This window comes from Silurus aristotelis (assembly GCF_946808225.1).
Source record: "Silurus aristotelis genome assembly, chromosome: 29".
Classification (NCBI taxonomy): domain Eukaryota; kingdom Metazoa; phylum Chordata; class Actinopteri; order Siluriformes; family Siluridae; genus Silurus; species Silurus aristotelis.
The window spans coordinates 9,086,868-9,114,269 of NC_139602.1; the positions used below are offsets into that span (position 1 = coordinate 9,086,868).

General features: G+C 39.1%; 1 protein-coding gene across 13 annotated transcripts in view; it reads right to left on the reverse strand.

Annotated features, from left to right (window-relative positions):
- The window catches only part of LOC310722670 (band 4.1-like protein 1), a 107,825-nt gene extending 90,970 nt beyond the window's left edge, over window positions 1–16,855 (reverse strand). For 9 of the 13 annotated variants that reach the window (XM_083535250.1, XM_083535243.1, XM_083535242.1 and 6 more), the window contains exon 1: window positions 16,535–16,725. The gene's annotated coding sequence lies outside the window, so the exon portion shown is untranslated. Of the gene's footprint in view, window positions 1–16,534 lie in introns of all 13 variants that reach the window. The other 4 variants (XM_083535251.1, XM_083535244.1, XM_083535248.1 and 1 more) reach the window with 1 other exon arrangement.
- Window positions 16,856–27,402: the final 10,547 nt, after the last annotated feature.

Below are 27,402 nucleotides of genomic sequence, written 5' to 3' on the forward strand. Positions count from 1 at the left end.
ATACATGCCCTTGTTCAAAACAACTTTCAATGACCTTATTTATTCAATTTAGCAACTAAGGACCTTGTTCAAGACCCCACAAGTGCCAATTTGGTTGTGCTGGGATTTGAACATCATACTGTAACCACTAAGCTACCAGGTCACATACTGTACAAAAGTGGCTGAGATTTGATGTGAAAATATCAAATTTTTGTATCCACCTAATTCCTGCCAATAAAAACAGACCTTTGAGACATATGTGTCAATGAAACCTGATAAACTAAGCCAGTTTTTCCACCTCAGTAAGCAGCAATAACAGCGCTATAAAATATATAAATAAACACACAAACAGTGGATTTGTTTTGATGGGCAGAGCTAGTTTTTAGACATGGTGCCTCTAACTGGCACATGGTTCCTCTCCAAGCAGAGATCCTGTCATGGAGAGAAATATGGCAAAAAAAAAAAAACAATGAGTTCTTTACACTGAGCCTGTCATTACTTGACAGGCACTTAAGAGCTTCTTACGCAAGCAGGAAAAAAAAGACGTTCCTCCCCACTGGCACTCGTTTAGCAGGAGAGAGCAAACGAGGGGTAAAAGTGAAGGAAATCGAGATTGTCGTTTACAGCCATGTTATTTTAGTCGCTCTCCCAATTTTCCACTGTGTCCTTGTTGCCTTTCCCATTACTGACCATTTTAGCAGGCAGCAGTGGTGCCACATGGGACCTGGTCAGGATTCTCTGAGAGAGTCCAGGCCTTTGCTACTTTGAGAAAGAAACCCACACAGAAAAAAAAGCATGAGATATACAGAAAGGGATCCAAAGACACTGTAAATGAGAAGAAGAGGGACAAGCATCCATTACTGAAACGCTCTCAGTATAAGTGTGAGTGTGTGTGTGTGTGTATGAGTGCGTAATGGGCGGCGTTCCAGTGCCTCCTCGGGTCTGTCTTCTGTTTGTATGGAACTATTCATGCCCTTATTAGGCTCAGTGTCACAGACAGAAAGTTCATCGCTCCTACTCGTGGGCAACAAAACAGCACAACAGCTGGAACTGTTTACTTTACAGCTTTATTTTAAGAGTGTTCAAATATCTGCAAGGTGGCATCAGTGATTCGTGAACTTGTTGAATTTCTAAAAAAACGTATCAGAGAGACTCATTTAAAAGGCCAGTGCTCTTAAATATGCATGACTATGCAAAGTACACCCCCATGTGCTGATGCAAACATGAAATATAGCACACTTAGCCAGGTGACTTAGCCAATCAAACTAGTTAAGCTAGCTCATGTTTGTCTCACATTTACAGATTTTTTATGTGATTTATTTAACTAGTAAAAATGCAAAATATATGTTACCCCTAAACCTTAGCACTAAACACTAGCAAAGATACCCAGCTAGCTAATTGATAAGTAATGTAACTAGCTTGCGTTACAGGTTTGGGAAATGTGTGCAAATGCACAGGTTCTTTTTGACTAGTCAAAAGTTGGATAGGATAGAACCAGGATTCAATAGTTTTTCTTTCACTTTTGTGTGTCAAACTGTGAACAGTAACATTAAGAACTAACTGTGGGTAGGAATTAAATTTGAATAAGATTGGTCTAAAAAATATGATTTGAGCCTTAACTTACTTGTTTTTTTAATGGTATTTTTTGTCACTTTATTTGTTTATTTATTTTTTTATTGGAGAAGAATTTACTAGTATGTTTTATATACTTTATACAGTGGTGTGAAAAAGTTTCTTGATTCTTATTGTTTTGCAACTTTAATGTTTCAAACTAATTTAAATATTAGTAAAAGATAAGCAGTTTAAAATTAAGGTTTTTATTACTAAGGGAAAACAAAATCCAAAACTACATGGTCATGTGTGAAAATTTCTTTGCCACCCTGATAAAACTGTGGTTTATCACACCTAAGTTCAATTTCTCTATCCACACCCAGGCCTGATTACTGCCACACCTGTTCACAATCAAGAAAAATCTTAATTAGGACCTGCCTGACAAATTGAAGTAAACCAAAAGATCCTCAAAAGCTAGACATCATGCCAAGATCCAAAGAAATTCCGAAACAAATGAGAAATAAAGTAATTGAGATCTATCAGTCTGGAAAAGGTTATAAAGCCATTTCTAAAGCTCTGGGACTCCAGCGAACCACAGTGAGAGCCATTATTCACAAATGGCTAAAACATGAAACAGTGGAGAACCTTCCCAAGAGTAACCGGCCGACCAAAATTGCCCCAAGAACACAGGGACGACTCAAAAGACCACAACAACATCCAAAGACCTGCAGGCTTTACTTATGTGAGCTCCATGAAGATATGGTTTACATTAGTAAGAAGTGTGTGAAAGATCTTGAGTGGCCTACAATAAAGTGCTGACCTTTACCACATTAACCACCACATCGGAACGCTGACTGCACCCTGGGCATCAATACTGGAATGTAATGACACCCTTATGGCTCAATGAATGCAAATCTTCACAAGCACACTCTAAAAACTAGTGGAACATTCTTCCAGAGGAGTGGAGGATATTATTACAGCAAATGGGGACTAAATGTAAAATAAGATACAAAAAAAAAAAACACATAGCAATCTAATGATCAGGTGTCCACAAACTTCAGTGTATATACAGTGTATAAAATAACACACATACTGAGGCAAAAGTGTAATGCAGTGTAGTTGCCCAAGGCTCCTGCAAGCTTTCGATTAAAAATGTATGCATTACATCTCAGCAGGAGCCGGTTTACTGCCGGGGCGGTGCGTGTGTTTAGAGGATTCGCAGTGTGCCGCAGTACAGAGTGATACACGTTAATTTGAGGGCAGAGACTATGTTTTTAAAGAAAGCTTTCGGGTATAACCTGCAGGTGCTCAAACGAGGAGGGTCTGGTTTAACAACGTGGAAAACCACAACCGCAACAACAACAGCAGATGACACATGAGTGAGCAAACATGAAGATTTATGTTGAAGACTGTCTTGTTCGTTTTTCGTTTTTTTTTTTATTGGGATCAAAACATGAGATGGGAAAAACCTTTTCAATAAGTGTACTGGGTAGAATCAGTGTAATGGTTACACTCTAGAAATCCCTGAAGATCGCTGTTAATGGAGTCCTGAGCAAGACACTCTGGCCCAAGTTCTTAATTGCGATCGTAAAAGGCTGAGAAAGCACTGACGAATCGCAGGGGTTCGTATAATCAATAAATTATATCCAGAGAACACTTTAAACTGGAATCGTAGAAAAATATAGTGCATAATTCACTGGACAATGCAAACATAATGTTTAGTAGCATAAAAAAAAAGTGCAATGCTTGTGGAAACGATTTCAGATCATGTTAATGCACTTACATACAACAAGCTGCAGCTGATACCTGTTTCTATAAAGCGTAAATAAATGTGTTTGTGTTTGCACAGAACGAGTCAGGCCAGTTTTTTCGAAGCACAAGCCCTGAGGGATAGGGAGGAGGCTCAGGTTCACTCAAACACCAAATATTACTCAGACTTCATACTAGAGCCGGTTCCCAAAAAAGGCCTTCCTAGCCTAGCCGGCTTTATCGACAGGGCTTAAAAAAAGGAAATCAAACCCACTTCAAAATACTCCTCCAATTATCCCTGCGCTTGAAGGAACACCTCTGAGTAAGCTCTGAAGAGATTCGGTTGCTTTGGAGTGAGCTCTGAAGAGATACAAACAGCAGACTATGAAACGTGTCTTTTCTTTTACACTCCGAGGTTAAACTGATGGTGAGGTAACACCGTGAAACTTCGAGAGATCTGAAGGATTCGAAAGCCTCGCTACAACGTCTGTCAACACGTCCGTTCTGAGACGGGCTGTAAATATGTTCTCAGCCTGAGTCATTCTCACAGCTTGGTCTTGCAACTTTCAGTGCGGGATTAATCAAAGGCCAACGGCTTTCCCCTAAAATACACTATTGAAAAAAAAGTGTTTATTGTCTGACATAAATCATGCTGTGTACTAGAGGTGTTACGGGTAGAAGATTTAACAATACGACACCCCAGCTTTTGATAACATAAAAAAAAAATTTATGGTCTTGTACCTTCATATATACACTACATGGCAAAAAAAAAGCATTGGGGCACATGAACTGGCCAGCACTGGGGCCATATGTGGTTCTTCCCCAAATAGTTACCACAAAATTAGAGGCAGACAATTGTATAGGTCGTCTCTGGATGCAGTAGAATTACATTTTCCCTTCACTTGAACTAGGAGACCTAAACCTGTCCCAGCATGACAATGCCCCTGTGCACAAAACCAGCTTTACAAAGATATGGTTTACATGGGTTGAAATGGAAGCTCATGTGTGGCCTGCTATAGAAACTTTTAGGACGAATAGGAACGCTGCACCCCAGGCCTCCTCACCTCACCTACAACAATACCTGACTTTACTAAAACCCTTGCTGGTGAATGACAATGCCAACTCTTCACAAGCACACTCCAAAATCTAGTAGAACATCTTTAAAAGAGTGAAATGTTATTATAAGAGCAAATTGGGACTAAATATGAAATGGGATATTCATTCAAGCACATAGCAATCTGATGATCAGGTGTCCACAAATTATACTGGAGGTGAGAGGAAACCAGAGAACCCGTAACCTACACAAACATACAGAGAACATAGAGATCTCCAAACAGATAGTAACACAAGCTTGGGATTGAACCAGGGACTATGTAGGTATAAGTTTGCAACATTAAAATAATTATTAATTAAATGCGTAAACTATGCAGTTGTATTCCAGTCGTGCACTTAAAAAAGTCCTACAGGTCCTTCAGACTTCATCCTGGTCCGTTCTGCAAGCACACCTCATGTTGTGAAGGTAGCAAAACTGGCACTACCAAATAAACACCAACAACAGCAGCTCACAAATCACAACTCTGATTCACACGTCTCTTCCCACAATTGGCCTAGCACTGAAATGCATTCCCCAGGCAACAAGGATGGAAGAGATGAAAAACCAAGTGTTGATGCTGAGGAGGGATGGATGAGGGTTAAAAGCCTCCCAGCTTTCCGAATGCGCTGACTCACTGCAATCACAGTGAGAGCTGCAGCTCACCAGAAAATCCCGACTCATACAGCATACCATCTCGTTTCCTCGTTGCAATGCCTAAAGCTGTCAACTAGGATGTTAAACAAAAACAGCATCGGTAACGTGGACATTTTCATAACTAGCCCCCACCCCCTCACCCCCAATAATAAGGGATAAAAACAGGTATGTAGGTGCATGCTTTTAGATTAACAGAATGCATTTAAACTCTGAAAATAAGTGGACTAAGAACTGAGCCCTGAGGGACGCCTCGAGTAACATACGTCAAAACTGAATTGTGTTTATTGATTGGGCACTCTAGTGTAGTTTCCTCTCACATAATGCTAAGTCATAAAGTAAGGAAGGCCTCAGGGTGTACTGTTATAATTGTAAAGTTTTAATAAAACGAAGAAGAGCACAAAAAGTATAAACTTTTGTTCTAAAAAGTCTATTATTGGAATAAGTTTAGATTTACAGCGTTAAATCGGTATGTTAATAAAGCAAACCAGTAAGGCAAAGGTCACTACTAGTGCTTGTATAAAATATACAACGTGTGGGTAATAGAAACCATGAAATTGAGTTAAAGGTAAAATATGACTCCGGTTAAAGTAAAATTTAACTTGAGTAAAAGTACAAAAGTTTTTGCCTTCAGATGTACCTAAGTATTCAAAGTACTATGATTTATTACGGCTATAATGTTCCTATTATTATTTTTGTCATGAGACTCTTTGCCTGATCACCTCAGTTCATGTGAAACAACTCTACCATCAAAACGATGATGGGTTAATGTTAAAGCCAGAACTGCTTTTTGAGTATAGCAATCTTTTCTAACCAATCGGATTCGAGAATGCAACCTCGCAGAGCTTATTGCACGGCGAGGGCAAGGGACCGTGCCTTGAGTAACTAAAGCAGTCAAAACACCGCAGAAGGGTCAGCCAAAAGAACACACTTAGTCATGCTAGAAAATGGCTTGTTTAGAGACAGAGAGCAGAATGAAGCACCTTCTTTGCTTTGTGTCTTCTTACCATGCAACCATGAATGTAACAGGCCTGATAAAATATTAAGATAATTGGCTCACCCCGGGAGGTTTCCATTAACTTACTAGGTCTTTTTAAAAATGTCAAGCTAATTGCTTTTGCCTCTTATTTGTCATTAAGTGTGCGGTCATGATTAATACAGGATGTGTGCAAAGGGGCTGTGGGTCGAGCGGAGAATCCACCACGGATGTGGATTCACAGCGTGTTGAATAGACGCCGATGATGTCACAAAATGCGTTCATTACCATCTACTCGACCCTCTTAAAATTACCATGGCAACAGAGTAGCCCCCATGTCCCATAATCAGCCGTGCTTGTTCCAGGGCTGACGTGGCACCACAAGGGCCGAGATCGAGCTTTGAAAAGGGTGAATTGGATGCATTAGTCTTTTAAAACGCGCCGTTTTTCTTGCATTAATGTCGCCAAAGGAATCCGGTCATGTACAGAAATGAAGACAGCTGCAGGCGGACGCCTCGTGCAAATTGGTTGTAAATGCTTAACTTCTCTTTTAGAGCTTTATAGAGCTCTGGATTCTGTTATAGTTGTGTAGGTTTTTTTAAGGAAACGAATGTGTTACTCAAAATCAAGCCACATTTTGTCCATATTCAGTGATGCATGAAGACAGAACCGCATGTACCTCACATGTCTCCATCTTCGACTCCACATTCTTCATGAGAATGGATGATTTCTGTGATGATTTCTACATTGGACATGACCGCATTTGCCCTTTGGCTAGAAAAAACAGTAAGCTTGGGAACATTCCACACAGATTGAGCGAGACCACCGGCTTTAGCTCTATACACACACACACACACACACACACACACACACACACACACACACACACACACACACATTCACTAACATTACAGAAGCAGGACAACAAGCCCCAAAAGACACGTGGGTAATGATGGTAACATTTGCAGACCTCTAATGTGCTCTAATGTGCAAACAAGCGATGAGAACCTGAGAGCAGTGGTGGTAGAGCAGAGCTTCTACAACAGCACTCTGACGTGTTCTCACTGGCTCTCAAATAAAGCAAACTGCTGCCTCGTGGATTTGAGTTGCAAATAAAAGCTCTGTTGCAAATCGATCTGCAGGTCTCACACACACACACACACACACACACACACACACACACACACACACACACACACACACAAATGTCAGCTTCTAACCCTGCCACACCTCCCACACCTTGAACACACACTCACGCTGATATTTCGAGAATCCTGGGACAGGAACAGGTTTAAACAGGTTCTAATCAATCAAGAGATCAACTTTTCCACAATTTTAGGTTTGCATGAGGTTTTATGAGCATTTGGCTTTTAGAACCAAAACAGTCATCATTGTTTTCTCCTGCGATGCATCTATAGATCGTTTATATTACTCTGTAAATTACAATGGACTTTTTTCTTCTGCTTGAATATTAAAAGCTGCACTATAAGAAATAACTGTGTTCATAAACAGTGCTGAAATGGTGCGAAGTTGAACACACACTATAGTAACAAAAGTATTGGGACGCACCACTTTTCCAGCCATATGTTGTTCTTCTTCAAAATGTTACCTCAGAGTTAGAGGCACGAATTATATAGGATGCTTTTGGATCCTGGAGCATTAAACTGTCACGCCACTTTAACTATGAAGCCCAAACCTGTTCCAGCATGACAGTGCTCATGTGCACAAAGCGAACTCCATGAAGATATGGTGTTGAAAGTGTGTGGAAGATTGTGAGTGGCCTGCTATAAAGCTCTGACCTCAACCCTGTTGAACACCTTTGGGGTGAATGTGAACACTGACTGCACCCCAGGCCTCTTCATCTCACCTACATCATACCCTGACTTTTGGATGAATGAGGAAAAATCTCCACAACTCTCCAAAATGTATGCATACATATACTATGAAGTCCATTCCAAAAGTTCATGAGGAAATGAAAATGTATGTACAGTAGATATCATCTAAGAGTATTATTGTGTAAAAACGTCTTCACTCCAATAACAATACATTTTTTTATAAACTAACCTTGGCTCATATTTGAAACATCACTGATGCAGGTTGTAATTTTTTACAAAAAATAAGAATCAAAGTTTCCAAAACGTGTGATTTCTTTATAAAAAATATTAACAGCTTGCTTGAGAGAAAAATGCAAGCTTTTTTTTTTTTCATTCAAATTCCCTTTAGTTCAATTCTATTAAAGGAATCTTTGCTTTTCAGAAAGTCCTTCAGCACAGAACTGTTCGAAATGCTCTGTACATATTTTCGGAATAATTAAGCTGAAGTTTTATCAATCTGATTTCAGGAAGTCAAAGCCATTGTAAAAATTCATACAGAGGTCAGGCCATTTACGAAGTCGTTTCATTTGACTCAAATAAGTCACACACTTACACTATTTGAAAGATGGTTGAAAGGAAAAAAAAGGTCATAAAGCCACATGCCGACCTGCTCAGTCTTAAACAATCGCAATTACAACTGAAATATTCATACGATTGCAAGAACAAATGATAATTTTTTTTTTAAATGACAGAATGAGTCATTAAAACCCGTGTTGCAAGTGAATGTACTCTTCCAAATCCAGGAATGGCCAAACGCGATAAGAGAAAAAAACGGGACCCAAGAAATGATTAACAGCTAACTAAATAGGGACGGCTAATGAATAATTAAATGAATAAATACGTGTGCAAGCGCGGTCTGCTTTCCTCGGACAATAGGATTTATTTCGGAGGGGAAACACAAAAGACAAAGTGACGTCAGGGCTTTTGTGGGGAAAGAAATAAAACAACGGTGCCATAGTCGCGGTTGCTCTCGTACAAAACAGAGGGAAAAAACAGTGTGAGGCTTTAAAAAAAGGACAAAGAAAAGACGGGACACCGGTTCTTCTAAGTGTGTGTATGTGTGGATGTGTTTAGACACGTCTGTGTAGGCTGTTTGAATACTAAAACAAGGATGGCTTGAGGTTCTGGCATGGTGGCATTCTGCAATACGTTAAAAAATTAATCATATCAATGAGAGTCAACACCCTGTACACTTAAACATACTGTGCTCCAGTGCGAACGTCAACCTGAGCTGTCCTCCCTCTTTTGAGGTGTTTGTTGAAGCGAGAGCAAGCGTGTGTGTGTGTGTGTGTGTGTGTGTGTGTGTGTGTGTGTGTGCATCTGTGAGTATGTGTGGTGATACAGTGATGTAAACACTAGAGTGTGTTTACATGGAGAGGCTCGGCTCCTTCCCTTCCCTTCCCTTCCTTCTTTAACCCCGTAAATATCTTCGTACAAAATTACATAAGCTAGGCCTTTCGAAAAAAAACCTGACAGTGATTTCCTTTTGAAATATTCTGAAAGCAGAAGAAAAGAAAAAGCCAAAAATCCAGCAAGGGATTATTCACAATTTCCTCATTGTGGAACTGACTTTAGACATCCTCATGTCACACTCTGTAGCAGGGTTTCTGCAGGTTTCACAAAGTCCCATTTAAAACCTTTTTAAGACCATTTATAAATAATACAGACGCTCCCCACCTTACGAACGAGTTACGACCGTTCGTAGCATGAATTTGTTCGTAAGTTGTTACTGTGTTTATTATTGACGCATATCTCCTAATGATGTAAGAGCTATAAATACTATAAAACAAGCAATAAAATATACTAAAGGCTCTGGCATGGAGAAGCTGGTGTTGGATCTGTGATGATCACAAATGTTGAGCTCAGTAGCTCCTAATTTATTATAACCATAAAAACTGTAGAAAGAACATTACTTATAATCTTATACTCAAGTACTCATGTTAGTTCTCACTCTCCAGTGTTCTGTATTGTTGAAAGATTTATGATCAAACTCTTGATGTCACCCAAATGAGGATGAGGTTCCCCTTTTGAGTCTGGTTCCTCTCAAGGTTTCCTCCTCATAACATCTAAGGGAGTTTTTCCTTGACACAGTCGCCATGGCTGCTCATCAGGGATAAATACACATCGTTCCCCCTAACTGTTGATTTCTGTAAAGCTGCTTTGAGACAATGTCTGTTGTGAAAAGCGCTATACAAATAAACTTGACAAAAATAATAATTTCAAATATAAATTGCACTTCCCCATAACTGAAAAATAAATGTGGTCTGAGAGAGATTCGTGCCAATAACAGAAAGCTGATTGGCTGTTGCATGTTGGTCTCATTCGTAGTCGTAACGCTGCGAATTATATTTGCACAACACCGTGGAAAATAACAAACAAAAACTAAATTGTGCACTTTTGTTTTTTACTTTTTAAAACCCTGCAGAAACCCTGTGTAGCTGCAGGAGATGATAAGCAAATCTTGTCCAAATTCTATAACGTGTGAACTGATGATAGGTATGTTATTTTATTTAGCTATTGTATTAGATTAGATTTTTATAGGTAGAAGATTTTCTCAAGCGATGCGTCGATTCGGTCAAAAAGTTCGTCGATAACCCTAACGAGATTGTGTTCCACCCTAGGATTGTGTTACACAAACTACATGAGGTTAAAGCTGATAAATGAGGTGGAATTCAACATATAAAAATCATTGATGACTGATGCATTTCTACGATTTAGTGCTGTTGTATATCTATCTATATCTGTTGTGGTCTAACAGCTGGACTGAAATGTTTTCCAGCTGTCGAGGAAGAAAGGGGATCAAATCTACGCTGTCGGGGATCTCGGAATAGTCTTGCATCAGCTTCGGCTACATTCTTCTGCAAAAGGTGAGATGAAAGGAGGAAAGATCAAAAGGCAGTGATGAGGATTTCAGCACCTACTGACCTGCAGCCACAGGCCTTGTCCAAACTAATACAGATTATATTAATAAACATTACTTTAGGCCTGCAAACCAAACTCGAACGCTGCTCTCAGGGCAGGCTATATTTGAAAATGTCACTTTCAGATTGCAGTGTGAATGGAAATCACTGTGTATCATCTGGTGACTGGTTCGTGATGGTCATGTGATCGTAGACCACATACCAAACACGAGTTCATGTGAGTGTTTCTTATTTTTATTATTATTATTATTTATCAATTCAATAGTATTAGCAGAAAACCCTCTTTTCCTACATATTCACTGTGATCATGAGTATAATCGCTGTTCGGAATGACCTCACACACACACACACACACACACACACACACACACACACACACAAACGTAAAGCTCGGTAAGAATACACAATCAGATAAGCAAAGAAAACATCAGAATGCCATGAGCTCACCTGCTCATTCATGCAATGATCTGAGCAGCCAGTCATGTGTGAGCATCTTAATAAAATCCTGCGAATAAAGTCAATGTTCAAACACCAAACATCGGTGTGTCATTGTGAGTATCTCAGAAATGGCTGATCTTCTGAAAATTTCACAATCAAAGAAGACTTTTTGAGTTTTAGACAAAGTGGTCAGAAACCCCTTGAGAAAAATGAAGCTGATGATAATTCACATGCCCACTTTTTACAACCACGGTGAGCAGAAAAGCAGCTCAAAAAAACACAGACATCAAACCTTGAGGGTGATGAGCTACAAAATAAGAGGACCAAAGCCAAGTCAAAATTTGAGGGTACAGGATTTCCAAAGCTGTGTAGTACAAGACCATGTTCCTTGGTCTTCTTTAGATTTCCACCTGTCCATTTTATTAAAGGATCCTTATTCATGATGTTTCAGGGAGTTTTTTTCTTTTGCCACTGTTGCACTAGGCTTACTGGAAATAGGCAATACAGTATAAAAAACAAAAATATCAAACAAACCCCCCAATGGTTCTTTGTTAGTGTCCAAACATGGACTTATTTCAGTGCTGGTGCAAAAGGATACACATTACATATGTATAAATAGAGGCTTTGCTGGTGCAAAATGCACACTGCTTATTGTTTTGCTCCCAAAGCCATTTGTATGTTAACATCATCTTTTTTTTAATTTGTAAATTATGTTCACATGTAAATGAGAATAACCTTTTCCAAAACAAAGCAGAACAACAATATGAGAGTGATCAAAGCTACAGGATGTAAATGAGAAGTCATTTTCCAGGCATGCCTTTGGCTTCACAATACGAGGTGCGAAATGCAACAGGGGGTCGAATATCGGTATCGTTTTTTTTCAGGGTTTCTTCTGTAAAATTAAGGAACACCTGTTTCACTTTTTGCACCCATCTGCCACTGCACTGCCCCTTTATCGCTCCTTATGCGGAACCATGCGGAACAAAAACAAGCTGATAATTGCCTGCATGCTGAATTGTGCATCAAATTCTCTCGAGGCGAGGTGAGGCGAGGCGAGGCAGAATGTAGTCGTGGAGTGGAAACGTCAAGAATGTCTCACGTCTAACGTGGTGCATTTGGGTGAAATTCTTTCGTTGGAACGATAAGGGTCCGGCTGACACTATTGTCATTTCGAGAATTAAAAAGTTCAACAGCATAACAAATTAATAATAAATAGCATTAACTTCGGAGTAACTCTGGACATCGTTACGCTGTAACAGCAGCGCATTGTAAATGAACTCGTTTTAGATTAAAGCTGAGGGAGGCAAAAGTGCATCTCGACTGCAGCTATGAAAGAACAATTTATTTTTCAATTTCCGGTAAGATTTTGCTTCCTGAGCATTCATTTCAGAAGGTATAGAGGGAATTGGTGCGCAATGAATCTTCCCAACTTCTTCTCATCTGCAACCGCCCTCATCAATAATACCAAGGACCAACCATCATCCGTCGCCTGCTTCCATAAACACTAACATTACAGGAATGTAAAACCCACAGTTTGTTTCATGTGTGTTACATTAATACAAGAAAAAGGACCACTATAGTGCAACAATACACCTTGAATTTATTCCGGAAAAAATTTTTCATTGCACTGCCTCACTTTGCACAAAATGTATAGTTAATGTCTTTATCTTTACTTAGAATTGTATTATTTCATTTCATTATTGAAACTAATTGTGATGATACAATACTATTTTGATTCGCAATTTTAATACCTTTATATTATATACCATTGAAATAACTATGATGTCATATGATTCGATAGTTCAGTAGCCGGGAACCATTTAGTTTAATAGCGGAACAATTAAAAAATTCAACAAAATTTCTGATGTTTTATTATATTCCTGTTAATTCCAATGAAAAGTAAAAAAAAATTCTTGGAATTTCGCAACCCTAGTTAAACCCATTATTATTATTTACCTTCAAAATCAATTCGTCCAATCGTTACGCTTCGTGCTAAGCTACTAGCCAATTGTAGCACAGGTGGTGGGTTTGGTGACAAACTGGATAAAATAAATATTGACTGTAATCCTTTAAAACATACCTCGACTTCCAATATCTATAAGGAACAGTGAATTTAATAGAGAAATATTGTCATAATCTTTACCCTGTTCCACCTGTAATCATGCCAGAGAGAGAGAGAGAGAGAGAGAGAGAGAGAGAGATCGATCGATCTGTTACAAGAGCCACAATCCTCTCACGTACCCACATCTGGAAGAAGTGAAGTTGACACCAGTGCAGTGATGTTATTGGAAATGAGACGATCCTTATCTTTTTTTTTTCTTTTTTAGATACGATATCAGTGTCCGAGCTCTAAATAAGGGCCTGAATATCGATCCCACAATGACATGCTCCTAGCAGGCAGGCAGATTCTCTGGAAGCACGAGAATTGCTGTGATGCTTCTGTGTTCATTTGTATAATAACGTAACACATATCCATGGCACAAGAACATGCCAGCTGTTGATTCAGTGACGTTTTTGCACATGTTTGATTAGAAGAAGACAAGCTAAAAGAGAAAGAAGAAGAAGAAGAAGAAGAGGAATTCCAATGGATCACATATAATAACAGTATACTTCCTTCAGATCTTTAATTATCAAATCGAAACACAATATCTCATAGAACATCTCCGATTACAATCAGACCTGATCAATATATCTGTATATCCTACATCTTGTACTGTACATTCCTCAGTGATTCCTTACTATATTGCCTAAAGTATTGGATCACCTGGTCATAAGTACGGTATGTGATTTTTGAGCATTGCATTCCACATTGAGTTACAATTCCCTCTTATGATTTCCTTCACTCTTCTGGGAAGATGTTCCACTAGATTTTGGAGTGTGCCTGTGGATATTTTGTGTTCATCAGCCACAAGCATGTTATGAAAGGCAGGTACTGATGTAGGTGAGGAGACCTGGGGTGCAGTCAGCGTTCACATTCATCCCAAAGGTGTTCAGTAGGGATGAGATCAGAGCTCTATAGCAGCAAGATCTTCCTCTCCAAAGCATGTAAACCAGATCTTCAACTTGCTCACTCAAGGCAATATAGTGTGTGTGTGTGTGTGTGTGTGTGTGTGTGTGTGTGTGTGTGTGTGTGTGTGTGTGTGTGTGTGTGTGTATGTATAAAATATATATATGTGTGTGTGTGTGTGTATATGTATATACACATATATATATATATGTGTGTGTGTGTGTGTGTGTGTGTGTGTGTTTGTGTGTGTGTGTGTGTGTGTGTGTGTGTGTGTGTGTGTATATATGCATTTAAACTATGTCATAAATGATATTTAATACAACACTGGGAAAGCAGCCAAACTAATGTGATCAGTAAAGCAGTGTTCCAAAGAGCATCATATTCCTCAGATACTCCAGTACACTTTATGGGCGGATGCCTGGGAAACAATACTTTTTAATATAAAATATCAAATTTTGTCAGATAATAATGAAGATAATTGCACAACAAGTTTCCCAGAAGCACCTTTAACAGGAATGTACAAGTCTGTATGAGATCGCTAACCAGGAAGCTAATGTGCTTCAAATCTACAGTAACAATAGGGATCTATTTCTGGGGACGGAGCAAAAATAAGCAGGACATTTGGGCAAATTGTGTTCAAAATGTGATTTTAAAGCATTCTGAAATTATCCTGAGCAAATTACTAATGTATACACCAGATCAGTTTAGGGTTAAAGCCCAGGTGTACGAATGTGGTGGTAGTGGGATTAGAACTCATGACCTCTGCGATCAGAATTCTAATTTCATATTCACTTTCATATGATCCAATAAAAAGAGCTGGTGAATAGGGTTAAAATGCATTAAGGCATTTCTACGATAAGCAATATGCATCACGATACACAGTGTTTGTTCACTAACAGGAAAGCACCAATGCTGTGCGTCATGCCATGAACGCTGGACAGATGCGAATGCAGGTTCAGAAAGATTCAATAAACACGCAGGCACAATGACACTCTCGGAAATTAGGAAACCGTCAAACAATCAACAATAAGAACAGAATCAAGACGAGGTACAAAACAGGTTTGTGGCAAGCGTAGCTAAAAGGATACAAAAGGCTTCGGTTAGCAAAAGAGACGAGGATAACTGAGCGTAAACGTCACTTTGAGCTGAATGAATCGAAGGGGCAGTGAGTGAGGGTGTAACTGAGAACAGGTGTGACGAATATGCATGAGGGGGATTGTGAACATGCAAATGTGTGCTGAGGATTGGAGTCCAGGGCGGCCATTATTTGAGCCACGTCTGATGGGAAATAGAGTTCAAGTGTAATCGCTGTAAGAATTGCTTGAAAAAGGCTTTAAATGTGAAAATTATACATTTTTGATAAGTTTCAGTATTTCAGGATTCACTTAATTTACAAAAAGGGAAAAATCTCAAAGCACGAGAAGAATTCACTTTTTAGCATCCAGTATCAGATGCACTAAACCTGAAGAAAACTGGATTATGAGATCATCGATTACAATGTTGATCCTACATCGTCATAGTGCCCAGCCTTCCCCAAAAAGACAGTACTTAATAAATAAATAAATAAATAAATAAATAAATAAATTAATTAATTTCCAAGTGACTGTGGTTTTTTTACTTCCTTAATTTCTGACAATTGCACGTGCAAAACCCCTTTCCAAAAAATGCTGCATTGATTATTAAGAATTATGCACGTGCATTTCATATGTTTCACTGTTTCTGCATTACATAAGTTACTACAGAAAGTCACCGTGCATTGGATATTATTCTAACCGAGGCAAAAGTGTGATCAACACAGGCTCTGTAAACACACACACACACACACACACACACACACACGTCAGGGTTAAACTGCATTAGGGGAATACCGCAGAAATACTAGTGACTGCTGATTCCAGAACATTACTTCATTTTCCAGTGTATAGGACAAGGACTTGATGACGCTCGCGCACTTGGATCACCAGGGTTTTGATGCAGGAGCGCTTCTGTCGGTTGTCTTGTTTGGTGCGTGTGTGTTTGTGTGTGTGTCAATTCCTAAACGCGCTATTATGTGCATAGTGCAGCATACATTGTTGTCTTCCAGGCAGGACGGGAGATGCGACATGCAAACACGCCGACATCCTGAACATGACATAATATACAAATGCGCGACTTCACCAACCAGCGAATTCTCACAAACGTTACAAAATGAATTGCAAAATGCAACAACAAAAAAACAGATCAAACAGACAGACAAGAAGAAAAACTAGCAGCAAATATTAGAATGAGATATGCATTAGGATTTAGTGGACCTACCCTGATATCACGCGCTCCACCGACCGACCGACCAGATTACTGGAGCGGCTTGTGCGCCAGACGCATAAGAACGCGCGCGCTCTCGTTCGCTTGCTCGCCCGCCTACCGAGCTCCCGACCACCGGAGGAGGAGCAGATCAGAGAGAGAGAGAGAGAGAGAGAGACTGGTAGGATGGAGGAGGGAGGATATACAGTAGGAGGGATGAATTGTTCTCTCTTTTTCCTGCGCCCGATCGATTTTATGCAACAACCATCTGGCGCAATCATCCAATCGATGGAGCCCCAGACTGCAAACCGACTTCTATAACTCACAGCTTCTCCTAATGCACTACAGAGCAACCCAAAGAACCTATAAAGGTCATGGTTCATTTCTTCCTGATATCTTCAAACAGCAAATTAGAAACATTCAATGCAATATAATTCCTTTTATTTATATAGAAATTGATATATTATTATTATAAAGTTGTATACAATAATGTAAAGTTTAGTGCCCTTAAGTTTGTTCTTTATCATCTCAACTGGACCCTAATGAGCGAGGCCGTGGTGACTGTGGAAAGGGAAAAAACCCCCGAGATGGCATGAGGAAGAAACCTTGAGAGGAACCAGATCCCAAAGGGAATAGCGAATGTCCATTCATTACAGTTCCATCATTGCTGAAGTGTTCTGTTCAAATTCAGAACTGTTCCTGCAAACGGTGCTCCTGAGCCATTGTGTAGCAGACTGTTGATTTTAATTACAATCCAAATACATGCTCGAGGTTCTTGAGTTGCTCATGTCCACACATACATTTTTATTTGAATATGCTGAGACGGCGTTTTCAGTCACGTACCTTTTTGAAAAACGTTCTCTAAAGTGGATTCATTTAAAAACTTGTGGACTTCAAATATTGAGGCTTTCGAAAACGATAAAGCATCTGTAGTCATTGCGACAACGCTTCAAACATTCGCTCATCGACAGTACGGGGGCCTAATCGTTTTTTAGACGTTTTAGTGTGGATGAGCAACTTTTAGGAAACGTTTGAAAACAAAAGTGTGGACGCTGTGCCTTTTTAGATGAAAATAATGTTTTTTAAATTTGGTGTTAATGGACCTCTAGGCCGTTGATCTGGAACCATCCCCAGCTGCAGAAACTGGTCTCCAGTTGAAGATAACTCCATCCAGAGGTTGCATCAGGCAGATCCGAAGAAATGAAAAAGACAGGAACACTGGTCACCTCAACCTTCCAAGCCAACATATCTAAATTTTCAGTCCTAAAAATCATACTTCTCTTCTTCTTCTTTCGGCTGCTCCCATTAGGGGTCACCACAGCAGATCATTCATCTCCATACCCCCCTGTCCTCTACATCTGCCTCTTTCACACCAACTACCTGCATGTCTTCCCTCACCACATCCATGAACCTCCTCCTTGGTCTTCCTCTTTTCCTCCTTCCTGGTGGCTCCATCCTCAGCATTCTTCTACCGATATACCCCATGTCCCTCCTCTGCACATGTCCAAACCATCTCAATCTCGCCTCCCTCACCTTGTCACCAAAACATCCTACATTGGCTGTCCCTCTAAGAAATCATACTGATGTGCAAATTATTGTCCATAAAAGAAGTTATTTATCTCTACCTCTGCCATGAGGTTAAAGATGCTTGATTTGAAAAGTTGATCCCAATACCGGCATGTGCACTCAAAAGCATGACATTCTTTGTATTTGGATTGAAGGATTCCTCTGGATTGTATACATTTGTAGTTTTTTCACTGTCCTGGTACCAAGACATCATGTAGGATGCCCCCAAAATGCCAGCACAAGATGGGGTTTTTTAAACAATTTCCAAGCAGAAAAAGGAAGCAATGAAAGTGGTCAGCTTCCACAGCGGATGCAGGCGGGGCTGTGGTTCAGAAGTGAAACTCAGGCTAAAAGAACTAAGGATCATAGGAGGAAATATTGTATTAAATGTATGGAATCGAAACCTTTTCAGACCACATGTGTCAAAAACCAAAATCCAGAACTTTCTGTACAATATTTGACAAGCTGGCAATAATTCTGAGGTAGCTACTGTACAGTTGTGTTGCTAAATTCAGCCACTGACTCACACTTATGAACGAAAAAAACATCCTTATTACATTTCCATCACACTGATTGCTGATGCAGGCAGAACGTAGTCATTTCCTTTAATTGCAGGTTTATCGTTTGAGGCTTGTCATCGTATAATCTGTCATGGAGAACGCACATTATAGTACAGACAGTTATAGGAATCAGCTATGATGTTATTGGGGTCTCATAAAGTGCGACAGGTAATAATCTGAATAGACCTCCATGTCTAATACTGGCTTCAATGTCCAGGAGTTTTGTAAATCTTTGTGACAGAAATATATCACAATATTTAAAGACCTTTCTACAATATGCATTCTGTATCACAATGTTTAGCACTATTTCATATACCAACTATATTTTTTTAAAGTGTATCGCGTAAAAATGTATCACCATATTCATATTATATCGATATATCGACCAGCCTTTCAATATAATGGTGGGGAAAACACACAATAACGCAAATACATAAACAATATTCTATGTTGTTATCAGACATGAGCAAAATAAAGCTATTTCGGTTGAAAACACTTATAGAAAAAAGAAAGAAAAGCATAAAAGAAAAAGCCAAATGTAAAAGACTGTATATATATGGATCGAATGGATGAATAGACATATGGATTGATGAATAGAAGTTGCTTCATGATGCTCCAGTGCCTTCTGTTAAGCCTTATGGAATCATCAGACGTGCCACGTAGCAGGCTATTTTAGCGCAAAATGTTGTGGATCTTAAAAAAAAAAAAAAAAAAGAGATGCCCAAAAAATACACCATATCAACAGAGAAATGGTTGTAAGCAGAAATTTATCTCGGTTTCTGGATTTAAATTCCCCCACGGATAATAAAAGCTGAGATCTGAATAGAATAGAAAGAATTACTCCTCATGTACAATATATTTAGACCTGGAATTAAAAGAAAATGCTCTAATGCTCTAGAAAGCATTTACAAGTGTTTCCAATCTTGCTTGAGTAGTACTTCTGATACTCTCCCAGGGTGCCAATATTGTTTAAAAATGAATATCTATGGTTTATTCTATATCTATGGAACATTTTTCTTCCAGATTTCAAAAGTCATTGTCGAATCATTGCATGTGCTCAGTCATTATCAATGTAATGTTTTATACTTATTGTCCCTTCATTTGAACTAGGAGACCTCAAACCTTTTCCAGGATGACAATACCCCTGTGCTAATTTACATGGGTTGAAGTGAAAGATCTCCTGCTATGGAGCTCTGACCTCAACCGCATTAAACACCTTTGGGATGAATAGGAATGCTGACTGCATCCCAGAACTCTTTATCAGTACCTGAATTTACTAACACCCTTGGGACAAATCTCCACAATTAAACTCCCAAATCTAGTGGAACATCTTCCCAGAAGAGTGGAGGGTAATTATTATTATAACGGGGACTAAATGTGGAATTTATTGTTCAAAAAGCATATTGTATATAGAGCCCAGTCTCACAGCAGTTCACAAAATTGAATTTATTACACGATTTCCCCACTTTTTTCATGCCATGAACATTCTTTGACATTATATCACATTCGTCTTTCTGCCACTTGCTACCACAGAGGCTGTATTATCTTTTTCTCAATTGGTATTGATTTTTTTAATCTTCAAGCACTATTACTCAACAGGGGATTTTGTCCTTGTTTAATAAACCATCGTCAGTCTTCCAGTCAAAATACAGTAAATATTTTCTCCTGGGTATTTAAGGAGACTGCGTTATATAACCGTACCCGTAACCCTGACCCTAACCCTATATTTTCTTCCTTATTCTCTGATAAAAATGGGTAGAAAAGATTTCATTTGGCATTTCTGTCAGCATTACCCATGATCCTTAGCGTCCATTGCTGTTTGTAAAAGAGGGAAATGTTGATAAACATGAATCGGTAGATTTGTAACTATATTACGAAATGCAGTGAGACAGTGTTGATATACACGTTCTTTTACACACACACACACACACACACACACACACACACACACACACACACACACACACACACATATGTATATGTATATGTATGTATGTATGTATGTATGTATGTATGTATGCATGCAGGGTCCTAACATTGTAAAGTTCATACCTGATTCACGTCTGTTCGAATTTTTCTATCTCTCGGACCTGACTTTTCCTTGGGACAACAGCTTGGGCTTTGAGCAAACAGTATCAAGTGCCTGTTGATACTTTAGTGCGGTTTAGCCTCCATGCGTCACTGCGTGTTTACCTACAGATGGGCCTTCAGTGGAAAAGTACATCATCCTGAGCGTCCAGACGAGACACACGGAAAATCTTTCTTTATACAAGAAACAATATTTGTAGTTTAAACAAATGCTCATTTGCTCATGTTTTGACCAGACTGCTTACTTTTAGATCTATGGGTTTAAAATGAACACTCCAAATATAGACAAACTTTACCAGAGAAGATAACTGTAGTATAGATTTGGCAGGAAATGCTCTACTAAAAGTTAGACCCTAATCAGTGTTGTATCAACACAATCGAATCAGAATTTTATATATTTTTATATCATTTATTTGCATATTATACCACAGCAATACTACATTTTCTATCATTTACTATTGCAGCAGTTCCTGCAGAAGGGCATCTGAAGATCACAGGTTTTTTCAATGCACCTTTGCTAATATGTCGCTATAGAAATGTCTTTGGAATATTACTATAGAAACAGCTCATTCACAGTTAATTCAATAGAAAATGATTAACAAATTCGTCATTTAGAAAAAAATTACCGTAATTTCTGGACTATAAAGCGCACCCATATATAAGCCTCACCCACTGAATTTTACAAATATTTTAAATTTTTAACATGAATAAGCCGCACCTGTCTATAAGTCTACACTGAAACCAATGTACTTTACACAGGCTTTAATGAAAGACACGTTACACACGGTGTAACGGGGTGAAATATGTTGAGCTTCCTTTAGGAGCATAGCGGTATTTTGGGAATAGCCTGCCACTGCATTTTCCCCGGTATTACTGCATGTGTGCAAGACCGAGGATTATGTCCTTATTATTTTCTGATGCTCATTTCTAAGTTTCTTTGACTAACCCGTAACGCTGTTGCCAAGAAAAATAAAAAAGCACGAGTTTTGGAAACCTGTCTGTGCTTATATGATTTCTGTTGTAACTGGAGTTAGCGAGCTCTCCCTTCACCCAGACTCAACGCGCTACAACGGCTTGATTCTAAACAGTAGCCGACCAAGAAAGTCATTGTTCACTGTCTTCCTCCTTCCTTTCACAACTATTTCTCTCGGGAGTTTATCTTTTGGCATTGTCGTGCGTTTTTAAAAAAAAACGTTTTTTCTCCCGATGCCGTGCAGCTCAGAACACAGGTGAGGTGCATTTTTTTGTTTCCGTTCGGACATTTTATTGGTCTAATGTTATGGGGTTCAGTTTTTTTGCTTGAAGTTTGTGAAACCGGGAAAAACCCAGGAAAAATGTATAAATAAGCCGCTTTGTTGTTTAAGGGTTCAAAACGTGGGAAAAAAGTAGCGGTTTATAGTCCGAAAAATACGGTATGTGTAATTGCTAAACCCTTGAAGACAAGCTTTGTGTTCAGAGTTTTACTGAAGGAGTCTCCGGTTTCAGTGCTTGTCACAGTCTTAACTCATTTCCAGTTTCTTTGTAACATATTACATGACCAAGAGTGATCTTATTGGGTAAAACATTACATTCAACAACATGAAGTCTATGTTAAAGAAGCCCGGAGTTGCTGACTCTGCTGGCCCTACACCAGATACTTTTGTACCACGGCGACATGTGATGTTACAACTGAAATCTGATTGGATAGAAACTCTAACATGCATCGACATTCAACTCAGTGGTTAAGGCATTGGACTTTGGATCGGAAGGTCACAGGTTCAAATCCACAACCGAGTTTCCACTGCTGGGCCCTTGAGCAAGGCCCTTACCCCTGCTTAGTTGTAAGTCACTCTGGATGAGGGAATCTGCCAAATGCCATACATGTAAATATACACACTCACACACACAGAAAGACACAGTAACTGTCTCTTTTTCCAAAGAAGCACCTGATACACACTGAATATCTCATTATCTAAGCCCTGGGTACTAATGTTTGCTTTCTTTAATGTGGGAAGTGACAACCAAATATATCTCTGTTCCTACACACACACACACACACACACACACACACACACACACACACACACACACACAGCAGAGCTAGTATTAAATAGATAAATGTTACCAAACTGGAGAAGACCACTAAACTTCTTCAGCACTAAATCATCCTGTCAGTCTGGTGTTTGATTTCTGTAGCCCCTCAGTACATCCTAACCAGGTCTGATTCTCTAATCCCAAACCCTGTGAGAGGTGGCAGAGGTCGGGTTTTAGAAGAGCAGAAAGCAGACCCAGTTTGAGCTGCACACAGATCAATGCTCATCAGATCACAGAGGAAGATCTTCGACGTTTCCCCGAGCATCACAGTCACGTTATCGTTGCTGTCTGGAAAGCGAAGGCTGACGTATGGCAGATTTCACCTTCGCCTGGTAGAAAAACTGTTGCGGTCTACTTGTGGAAGACCTTTTTGCAACACGAAGTCGCGCTGTGTGTGAGACTCGCTGATGCTGGAAATGGATTTATATAGAGAAAATAATGATGCAAAATACATTTAGCAAATCGTTAAAAGCACACTGCATAATTGAGAACATCAGAACCGCATTCGCTTCTCCAAGCCAGAAAATGTGAGTCTGACAGGAAGCATAACTATGAGCCAAGGGAGCAAAACTGATTGTGTAGCCTGGGAGGGAGGGGCAAACTCACTCTGTTCAGCCAATCAGCAGAATCTGTGAGCTAAGGGATTAGGAAGAGGGCAGATAGCACTTTCCTCCAAGGGTGTAACTCAGCCCTGTGATGCAGCATGAGCAACAGTTTGAAATGATGCGTTTGGTTCGCTTTAGGTGTCTTGGAGAAAGCTTTAACCACACCCTGTTTTTGAAAGCTTTTACTGGGGTTCCCGCACATTTTGGAAAGGTATGAAAAAGTAGGGAATTTGAATGATTTCCAGGTCTGGATTAGTATAATAAAAAAAACACAGAGTATTGAAAATTATTTGTGTTTCCATACTATTGCCCTCTTCACTTTTCGAAAATATACTATTTTAAATTCTAAATTAATAATGTTGTAAATTATAAATATTTTGTATAAAACAATGGCTCCGTCTGCAGTATTCCGGATAAATTTGAAAAAACGGCTTTTGTATCAAAAAAAGATCTGCAATCACGCTTTCGTTTTTTTATCGTTTCCCAAAAGTTGCTCATCCACAATGAAACATCTGGAAACTCTGTCCCTGCACACCGCATGAGCAAAAACGCCATTTCCGCTTGCCGTTTATTAACTTTCCGGCTCCTTGAAGCGTCACAGCAATGTCGGGAAAAAGGCATCATCACAAGATTAGAGAGTCTTCATGATAGGCTAAATTTTCAAAGTCCACACTTTGACACGAAAACAGCGCTTTCAAACGTACCCACGTTTTCGAAAAGCTACATGACTGAAAACGCCGTCTCAGCGAGAAAAATATACTTTTCCAAACGAAACACATGGAAAACAATAGAGATTCTGACTCTGACGTACATCAGAGATTGTAACGTTATGCATGTTATAATTGTAAATTATATTTAATATTTCAGATGTTAAATGTGGTCTTCAAAATCTTCAGGGAAATCTGAGTATTTGAGGCTGGAAAAATCGAATTTTGTGTTTTATCTGTTTGGTCCATGCAAATCTGGAAAACCAAACCAGAGAGAAAATGGCATGATATCAGTGATCGCGCACAGATTGTTTAAAGAAATCGAACGCAAGCTACTTAGATACTATTAGTTGTCAATGACAAAAAGACAGGAGGTGGCAGAGTTGAAGATGCTGCGATTTTTATTGGGAGGGATGAGGATGGACAGGATTAAAAATGAGTTTATTTATTAGGTAAGACATTATGGAGACAAGATGAGAAAGACGTGATTCAGACGGATTGGTCATGTTAGAGAAGGTACATGTTGTATCTCATGGGGAAGAAGAATGCTAAGGATGGAGGTACCAGGCAGGAGGAAAAGAGGAGGGTCGAGGAGAAGGTTTATGGATGTTGTGAAGTAAAACATGCAGATGGTTGGTTTAAAAGAGGTAGATGTGGAGGACAGGAGATGAATGATCCACAGTGGTGATCCCTAATGGGGATAGATACTTAGATTTAGATAGGTTGGACTTTTAGCTAGCTAGCAAAAAAACAAGCCCATGTTGATGAGGCTCTTTTTCGGATGATTTTTGCGCGTATCTGAGCCGAAAAAAAAAAAAAAAAACCTTAGCAAGCTCAGCAGCACTCACTGTGTATTACTATTTCAGGATTGTCAGGTGACTCAGCAGCCTCGGGAACTTCATGTTTTAGGAGACTTATATTTTTCTCCCCTGACTTTCGGAAATGTTTTATGCAAGACAGCTTTGGGACACCGAGGTTCAACTCACTATTACGGTTTTACACTGATCTTGGACTTAAACCTTTACCTTATCAATAATGAATAAGATGGCAGACAGGTGACAGATCAGTGTAAACGGACAACTTTTATTTTTTGGCAAGGTTGCGTGCAGTGCAGCACGAAGAAGTGCTGAAGTAAGGTGAATGCTGATTAAATGGAAGTCTCCCTCGTGTTTTCTCTCTCTCTCTCTCTCTCTCTCTCTCTCTCTCTCTCACTCTCTCCAGCCCTATACCACACACACCTTTAATATTTCTCCAGCAAAGCCTTTTCGCTCAAACCTGATGACTCTCGATTGCAAGCGTAGATGAATAGTCGATCGATGGCGTACCCTTCAGTGGGTTTGGAAAACAATTCACGTGCTGTTTAGAATCAAGCACACAAGAACGGAAAAGGTCTTTCAGCTTGGAGGAACAAACCCGGCGGCGTCATGCTGTTCAAAATAAACGGTTATTACACCAAATCGGCTTAATTAAGATGATGATTTGCTTAATATTAACCCAGTGTCCTGGTCAGAGTAAATTAATCAACGATGATACACTGACGTTTTTTTTTTTTTTTTTAAATAGCCACTGAATGTGGTATAATAACTGGAAGTAATAATGCAATTATAAGCTTTTCTATTTGGCTTTTTACATAAAAAAAAAAAAAAACATACAAGCAGTCATTTTCTTCCCTTCATTCTCTACAAGATTGATGCAAATCATTTCTTCCATTTGCATTTCTGTTTGTCCATTTTTATTCAAAAATAGAAATAAATATATTAGCGGCTCAATTAAACCTTTAGCTTAACACACATTAATTCACCACGTCCGTTCTTTACTCAGATATAAAAAAAAATGGTTTTAAATCAAACACCAAAAAGAGCGATAATGCAACACATCCGTCCGTGTGGAAATGATGTCTTGATGATTTACATTATTTGTACAAGTTTGGTTTCACTAATAATAAACATACATTTGCATAAAGCATCAATATTTGTCCATGCGCATTAATTTAGAGTATTAAAAGCTTAAGTATAAATTGAAGGCACATTTAAACTGTTAAAAATGTGCGATTAAGTTGCGATCAATCGCGAGTCAACTCGTGACAATCATGCGATTGATTGCGATTAAATATTTCAATCGATTGACAGCCCTAATGTACAGTATATACAAAGCCTGTTAAATGTTTAAAAACCTGGTCTTTTATGTTTTTTGACAAACACATGCACGATTTGGTTCTTCACTAGTTGAAGATTTCTTTCTGACCTTGTGATCCACTTCATCCCAGAGCAGTTCAGGATTTGGGTGCGGTGACTGGGCAGGTCATTCCATGACAGATAAGACTCCAGACGACTGTCTGGTCTCTAAATAACGCTCATCGTCTTGTTGTATGGTGAAGTCGGTTCCAATGAGCCTCAGTCAGATGGAATTGCATGGAGTTGAATTATGGAATGGTCACCATTGGTTCAGAATTCCTTTCATTATTTAACCTACATGCATATAAACTTCTAGAAAATATAAACAGAAATTTGTGAAGAATATGACAGTTACTGTTCAAAACCTACTGCTATTGTTTAAGGTGACAGTTTAATGAATAATAATATTGTTGAATCACCTGGTTTGTTTGAAATCAAAATCAAAATCCATAAGACTATGTGAAGAATGCCCTTGAGATCTTTTGAGAACTTTTACAGAGTTAAGCTTCAGGGTTCTCAGTCACACATGTCCTATTAGTTGTACTGAAATTACTAAATAGGAAGTGCTGTTTTAGGAAAATAATAAATGGAGCCACAAAGCAAAGTTACTGTAACCAGGCCGAAAAAGAGGTAAAGGTGCTTCTATGAACTTTACAACAACGTGAAATTCGTATTTATTTGCGAATATCCCAGCAATGTTAGGAAACTGGGGTTAGCCATGATACAGCATCTGTGGGGCACAGTGGGTTAAGGGCCTTGCCCAAGGGCCCAAGAGTGGCAGCTTAGGGATTCTGGGGCTTAAACCTCCAACTTGCCGATCAGGAACACAAAGCCTTAACCACTGAGCTCCCATCTCCACAAATACCCACTTCTCAAAAACAGAACAAGTCCTTTTGTACCACAGAAATTTGCCAATGTGAGGTACATTTAAGTACTTTCTATCCAATTATTGTTACATAAATTTAACACAACGGTATTATCACTTAGCTGTAAATCCACCACCTTTCCTGTTCATTAAAAATAAAACGATATAGCACTGTGCGGTAATAAAGTCATGAGGCATAACATGAAAAGTCTGTACACTTTCACGCTCTGACCTTTAAAAGCAGA